This window comes from Zea mays, chromosome 7, assembly GCF_902167145.1.
Source record: "Zea mays cultivar B73 chromosome 7, Zm-B73-REFERENCE-NAM-5.0, whole genome shotgun sequence".
NCBI lineage: Eukaryota > Viridiplantae > Streptophyta > Magnoliopsida > Poales > Poaceae > Zea > Zea mays.
In genome coordinates this window covers 75,195,025-75,203,148 of record NC_050102.1, presented here as the reverse complement: position 1 = coordinate 75,203,148, position 8,124 = coordinate 75,195,025, and the positions used below count along the sequence as shown (strand labels likewise).

At 41.3% G+C, this 8,124-nt stretch overlaps 1 long non-coding RNA gene across 1 annotated transcript; it reads right to left on the bottom strand.

Annotated features, from left to right (window-relative positions):
* Nucleotides 1-1,594: 1,594 nt before the first annotated feature.
* LOC109940908 (uncharacterized) lies at nucleotides 1,595-4,967 on the bottom strand. Its single transcript, XR_002263645.3, has 2 exons — nucleotides 4,667-4,967; nucleotides 1,595-1,804 (listed from the first exon to the last, which is right to left on the bottom strand). It is a non-coding gene; the product is annotated as an uncharacterized lncRNA (long non-coding RNA).
* Nucleotides 4,968-8,124: the final 3,157 nt, after the last annotated feature.

Sequence of the window (8,124 nt, the reverse complement as noted above, 5' to 3'; positions counted from 1 at the left end):
CTCTCGCCCTTACAATAAGAATCAAAATGAAGCACTAGAGTAAGGGAGGGAAGCAACACACTCAAATTCACAGCAAATACGCACACACAAGGCCAAGACTTGAGCTCAAAAGAATATCACGAGGTTCTCACTAGAACGGAGCTCAAATCACTAAGAATGTCGAACAAGTGCGCAAGAATGGAGTGTGAATGATCAACAATGCTCAAAGGATGCTTGGTCTTCTCCTCCATGCGCCTAGTGGTTCCTTTTATAGCCCCAAGGCAGCTAGGAGCCGTTGAGAGCATTCCAGGAAGGCAATTTTTTGCCTTCTGTCGACTGGCGCACCGGACAATCCGGTGCAGATTTCTTTCCTGTTATGGCGCAGTCGACCGTTGGCGATTTGGAGCCATTGGCGCACCGGACAGTCCGGTGCCCCCTTCAGACCGTTGGGCCGGCCACGCGTCACGCGTGGATTGCGCGGCCGACCGTTGACTCGGCCGACCGTTGGCTCACCGGACAGTCCGGTGATTTATAGCCGTACGCCGCCGACGAAACCCGAGAGCAGCCAGTTCGCCAGAGCTAGCCTGACGCACCGGACACTGTCCGGTGCACCACCGGACAGTCCGGTGCTCCCAGACTGAACTGTCTTTGGCTGAACAAAGCCATCTCTTTTCCAAATTGATTTCTCCTGTTTCTAGTACTTAGACACAATACATTAGTCCTTAAAACAAAGTACTAAGTATTAGAAACATACCTTTATGTTGATTTTCACTTTGTTCATCATTTGGCATAGATTAACACATGACCACTTGTGTTGGCACTCAATCACCAAAATACTTAGAAATGGCCCAAGGGCACATTTCCCTTTCAGGTACGGGTTCAAACACCCCACGCCGCCACCGAGACGTCCGATTGGGATTTAGCGGCGCGGATCTGTCCAATCGAAGGGGTACGCGGCGCCTAATCTAAGTCGTCCATTTAGCAACTAACAGTTCACACTCAGTCGTCTACCTCTCAGTCGTAATAGCGCGACATCGACGAATTCCCCCGCGACGGAGATCTCTCCAGCGAGCACCCACAGGCGTACCAACACCCCGAAGCCGAAATTGACTAACGCATATAACCTACGAGAACATGGCGAATAAACTAGGGGTGAATTTACCTCGGTCCACGGTGGCAAGGTCTATGTTCACGACACAAGGCGGCGCGACACCCAAGCGAAGCTCCGATGAGAAATTAAGGTTGCTCTGCCCGTCGATTCGGCTAGCAAGTGCTTCAGTCTCCCTCGTAGCAACCCGGCGCAGGTTCCTGACTTGATCTCCGGCACTGGACGACGACGAGAATGGGAACCCGTGTCTCCCCACTTCCGCCACCCCTGGCTTTTCTCTCCCTAAGCTCTATACGCGGCGGTGAGGGTTTGGCACGGAAGCGAGAGGTACATAATGTGATGGAACCTCCTAAGGTATTAGGCCCACCTACAAATGTCTTTGTCCTAAGGACCTTAGACAGTCATGAAGGTGTGCATAATGACTCGACAAGTTTGGTTATATGTATCTCCATCATATCGCCAAAGAGCGCTTAACCCATCACACAGACATTGCACATAATCGGAGTAGATGATGAGCGGAAAGGATTACAATAATATAATTTACATTCATACAAAAATATAGAAAGAGTAGTTATTACATAACCGGGTGTTTGAGTGTGGAACTTATTATTACATTACCGGGAGGCAAAACACCCTCCCCTAATAAGTTTTAGTGTTCATCCTCCTGCTTGGGAACCACCTTGGCACAGAAACATCAGAACTCACCTATTTCATCACCTACAACAACATGGGTTTGAAAACCTTGAGTACGGAGTGTACTTTCACAAGTCTTACTCATCAAAGGAAAAGACTCTCAAGGATATGATAGGTTTCGAGATTCAAGGTAGAGTTTATCAAGATTCAAAGACTCTGTTTGCAGAAAAGCTTACTAAGATTGGATCCTTAAAAATCCATTTTAATTCTCAGGTTAAGTAGTTACCTGCATCTAAATTTCTTTCTATCCTAGATCAAGCACTTGGCCTATGCTAGCCGTCTTTTATCAATCCTTCAGTTCACTTGATTGCTACGTGTAAGTCAGTGACCAAGTCTTCATGTCCGAGAAGTAACGGCGATCCGAATCGATTAATACCCAGCCGTCTTTTATCAATCCTTCAGTTCACTTGATTACTAGACTTCAACAATTTAATTTACTACTTAGGAACGTGCACTAGTTACTTACATATAACCAAATTATATCAGTTACTATCATTATTACTCATTTTCACTCAAAAGCAAAACAAATAAGCAGTCACTCAAGGCAAACACAATAGAGTAGAGCAATCAATCACATCTAACACATTTAGGACAGCAGCACCGCAGTGGTTTGTTTTAATCATAACTCTTCAAATATTGATAAAAATAGCAAAGTAGGACTTTCTGTAAAGCTTAAAAGTGCTCTATAACTTTGGTATTTTTACCTCAACGTGATTCAACATTTAGCAAGGTCAAACAGTGCTAACACAACAGCTCTGTCCAGGTTTGGATAGATTCAGACTTGCGACTTCAAAAATTGAAAACTAGAGACTCATGTATCCAAACAAAGTGATCCTAGACTTTCTGGAAAGCTAATTAAATGTTCTACAAATTATTTATAAACATGCCTGGCTGGTTTAATATGTATCAAAGGTAAAATACACTATGAAGGCTTTGATGTCCAGAACTGGCAGATTCAGTTTTCACATTTTAAACGTCCATAACTAAATCTTCAGATCACCAAAAAGAGTGATCCAAGACTTTTTGGAAAGCTTAGAAAAAGTACTACATAACTTTTATAATTACCAAGAAGCGATTCTATGTTTAACCAAGTCAAACAATACAATTTTCGAAATCTGTTCTGACAGTGGACAGAACACATCAACCAGTTTGTAAAATTCATAACTCTTAAACTATCGAGCCTATGGTTATGAAATTTTAACACAAGCAAGATAAGAACAGCACCTACAACTTTCTTATAATGACTATGAACTGATTGTAACATTAACTTAAGCAAACAATACAGTTTCTGAAATCTGTATAGAAATTGGACAGATTTAGTTACTGAATTTGTGAAAAGCATAACTTCTAAACCATTAATTCTAAGATCATGACATTTTAGGACAAGCTACATATTGAAGTTAACTACATATTTTGTATAAAACACATATTCCTAAAAGATAACTTGCTTTACTAAATTATCACCACAACAGAGAGCATACATGCAGCAATTTCAGCACGGGAGCAAACAAGACTTAATTTGACTACCAAGCAAGATTATGATGAGTACCACAAGCGTTTAGCTCTAGACTATCATGGCATAACCATAAATCCTCTAATTTATATCAAGGCACACTTAAGCATAGTCACACAATAGATGACATGATGGCTACGTAGTCATGCCATCACTTCACCACACAATCTCATGTAACAAAACAACTCTAACCGAACTTGCTATTTAGCCGATCGATTTCTAACCCATTTTTTTATACCACCACTACACTACATATGCCCAAACAATTTAACCACACCGATCGAACTTCTTATCGAGTAAAAGCTATACCTCCAATCTACTCACTTCATCCCCAATTATAACTAGTCGGCTCTCCTGAACCTTTAATCTACGCCAAAACATACTCGCGCACATACCTACCTACAAACCTAAGCACAACAACGAAACTAACGACCATCACATGACGCACTTCCTAAAAATATGAGTCATCGCAACTATTAGATATTTTTATCCAATCCATTCATCACGACAAATAGCCATAGTAAGAATTTTAGCTCACCATATGAAACTATCTAATTTGGGGCTGGCATTTTTATGATGCATAGGCAATGACAAATAATGAATAATGTATAAATTTCACATAGGTTTTATATTTTATTTACTACAAAAATAACAAATTGTTAATGCAATAAAGCATGTGAGAGCAAGTTAAATCTAAAACTAATTATTTTTTGTGGATGCATGACTTTATTAAGTTTCCTCAGGCTACTATAATATCATGCAAGGACAATGGAACACCATTTTCCATTTTTGCATCTATACATTATTTTTAAATCAATTAAAACTACTTAAGGTGCATTAAACAAGTTAAATCACTAACTTAATCATACATGCGCAACAATTCATGAAATGTTTACCAGTCACTAAGCATCACACCAAGCGTCTACTGTAAAAATTTCAATTCATTTGGAGTAGCAGATCTACAGATCCAAAAACAACAAGCAAATCAATCTTATTTTCTCTATTTAACTTGTTTTAATTAACACACCAAGAAAACAGTGAACAACATATAAGTTTTATATTTTTCTTAGATGGACTATGACAACATCTAACTAACAAAACAAGTTTCATCATTTTTGGATTTTTATAAGTAAAACTATGGAGAGAAGCAAGTTCATTTGTCTTGTAAACCAGTTTTTAAATACGAATTTCTACAGAAAAACTTTTCAACTAAAACATGCCAACCTATAGATCCAATAGTTAGAGCATTTCATAAGGAATCCAACAAAATAAATTTCACGATTTTAGGAGCTCTAAAACTCGAGATATGAATATTTGAAGGAAGAGCAAAAATCTGCAACTTTGGTCACTTGTGCACTTAACCTTGGACCCACCTGTCATAGCCTCATGGAGTCTTCTTCTACCTCCCACCTCCAGCCATCACGCAACAGCATAGGGGGCTGCCATGGCTGGCGTCCATGGAGAGCAGAGGAGGGGTGGCTGTAGGGGGAGGGACAGCCACCACGAAGGGGAGCTGCAGCAATGGAGAAGGAGGGAGGGAGGGGTGAGCACCACCATTGGAGAGGGTGGGCGCCATGGAGGGAGGGCTGCTGCTCCATGGATGGGAGGAGAGGAGGATGGCGTGGAGAGTAAGAGAAGGGGCTGGTGGCGGCTAGGGGGAATGGAAAATTTCCAAGTGCAAAGGGAGGGTTCCTTCTATTTATAGACAAGTGCTAGGGCTAGGGTTTTAGTGGGGTTGCTTAGGGTAGAAGCAAAGGGTTGCTTCTAGGCTAAGAAACCATTATTTACAGGAATAAAATGCTCCTGCGGAATTTGTCTATACACAGGAACAGAGCGAACTAGAGTTCGGACGAACGAAAGATCGAATGATTAACATGACCGAGAGTTTGATTTGACTTCGCTCAGAAATAATTCCTCGCGCATGATTCGAAAATAAATCGTCTCGAGATATGACTGGCTTTCGGATTTCTGATTGAAAGAGACAAATCACAACATTTAAAAATCATCGCCGATGTTGATTTTTGAAATCGGATTGGATACATAGATATTAAGCCGAATCAGATAAGAATTTATTTGAGGGCAACGCATTGGAGATTCCGCTTTGAAAATTTCTCGCGCACTATTTTAGAAACAAAAGTTTCTCTAAACTTTTGACCGGCTTTGAATTTTTAGTCAGAGAAGGCGAATCATGACATTTTAAAATCGCCGCCGGAGTGGGTTTTGAATTCGGTTTAGACATAAGATACTAGGCTGAGTCGAGTAAGAATTAATTAGCGGACGACATACTGAGTATTCTGTTTCAGAGTACGGATTTGGATTAAATTTTGGACATGGATTGAAAATAGAGAAAGCGGGTTCGAACCCAGATCAGATAACATAACAACTGTGGAGAGTTTGATTTAGACGAGATTTATAAATTGAGATTGATTAACGAGTTTGCATTCGTGCCGAGGAATAAAAGTTTTAACAGGCTCCAAATTCGGCCTTCTGTGAGACTGAATAACTCAGAATTCGGTGAAATGTGTACGAATAGTCTAGATAATCAGAGACATACGTGAGCGAGAAATAGAAATTTTCACTGAGCATCCGAGATTAGGATAAACCTCCCGACATAACACGAAATAGACACCTGGGGTGTCACACCGGCGCAGCTACCTTGAAGCATAAGCTATTACTCATCCTTCTTGCATCAGAACACATCCAAGCCCACTGCCTGATGCATCACAATAAACATCAAATGGCTTCTCAATATCTGGTTGGGCCAAAACCGGTGCAGTGGTCAACAATACTTTCAATTGTTCAAAGGCCTCGTTGCACTTAGAGGACCAGTGAAACTTAGCATCATTTTTCAATAACCTAGTAATGAGTTTATCAATATTGGAGAAATCCAGGATAAACCTGCGGTAATAACCAGCCAATCCAAGGAGACTTCTAACTCGATGCACTGAAGTGGGTGATTTCTATTCCAGAATATCCTTGACCTTGCTGGGATCAACCGCAATCCCTTTGGCAGATAAAGCATGTCCTATAAATTGGATTTCCTCCAACCAGAACACGCACTTGCTGAATTTGGCATAAAGATGTTGTTCTCTCAAGAGTGTTAACACAATCCACAAATGTTTTGCATGCTCCTCCACATTCTTGGAATATATCAAAATTTCATCAATGAAGACTACCACAAACTTGTCTAACTCGAGCATGAATACCGAATTCATGAAATATGTGAAATGGGCTAGAGCATTTGTCAATCCAAAAGACATAACCAAATATTCAAATAACCCATACCGAGTGGTAAAAGCGGTCTTGGTTATATCCTCAAGTCAAATTCTGATATGATGATAGCCCGATCTGAGATCAATTTTAGAAAATACCCGGGCTCCAGTGAGTTGATCAAATAAAATATCGATCTGAGGAAGAGGATACTTGTTTTTAATAGTGACTTCATTAAGGGTTCTGTAGTCCACACACATTCGAAGAGTTTGATCCTTCTTCTTGATAAAGATTGCTGGACATCCCCATGGCGATGAACTTGGTCTAATAAATCCTTTTTCCAATAAGTCTTGTAATTGCGTCTTGAGTTCCGCCAGCTCATTAGGTGGCATACGGTACGATCTTCTGGAGATAGGAGCCATACCGGGGTTCAATTCAATCACAAACTCCACATCCCTTTCCGGAGGTAATTCGAGCAAATCTTCAGGGAATACATCTGGGAACTCACACACAACTGGGATGTCTTGTATTCCTTGCACTACAGCTTCAAAAACTTGTCCAGGTAATTTAACTGGGATAGATACAGAGATGGACAACTTGACTTCTTCTTGTCCATGACTTAGCTGAATAGTCCTTTGATCAGCATTGATAATAACCTTGTTCTGGACTAACCAATTCATGCCTAAAATAACATCTACATCTTGTCCCTTTATAACTATCAGGTTGGTAGGGAACTCATGTCCGGCCAATGTTACGGGTATGTGGAAGACTACTTCCTTAGTAAATATTCGACCCCCGGGTGATTGAGTAACAAACCCCTCCCTTGATTCAATACTATGTATGCAATGCTTCTCAATAGAAGTCTTGCTCATAAAAGTATGTGATGCACCAGAATCAAAAAGGATGACGGCGGGATGGTTGGCAACGAAAAATGTACCCATCATCACTGGTTCTCCTTCTGGGGGTGGTCGCCACTTCGGTGTAGTAGACTCGCCCAGTTTTTTTGTATTTTTGCCCGCTGGAGTGTTGATCACATTTCCCTTGCCTTGAGACATGTTCCCAGAAGTCTGTGGAAAATTGGATTTATTCTGCTTTGGATAGGGACAGTCCTTGATGAAGTGTCCAGACTTCCCACAATTAAAGCAGCCATTAGAGGAACTAGGTAAGGCGGGGAAACGAGCAACAGGGGCACTCGGCTGATTGTTCTGAGCGGGGGCAGGAGTGGGACATATGAAAACTTGTTGCTTGAAAGGATATGTGGGTGGACGAGGAGAAGAGAGATTTGGGTTGAAAGGACGAATCACCAACCTCGACCACTTTTCAGATCCTTGAGACGATCCTTCACCCCTATCTCTCTTTGTTTTTCCTTGTCTCGAATTCTTGGCTTCCACTGACAGCGCTATGCTTATGGCCCTGCTATAAGTGAGGTCCAGGCATGTGGCCATCTTTCGCTGCAGTCGATCATTCAAACCTCTCATGAAGCAAATTTTCTTCTTCAAATCCGTGCCCACTTGGTCTATATCATATTGGGAGAGATGATTGAACTTGTTGAGATATTGCATTACCGACTCTCCCCCTTGCTTTAAACGTATAAACTCCTCTAGTTTCATCTATAAAACCC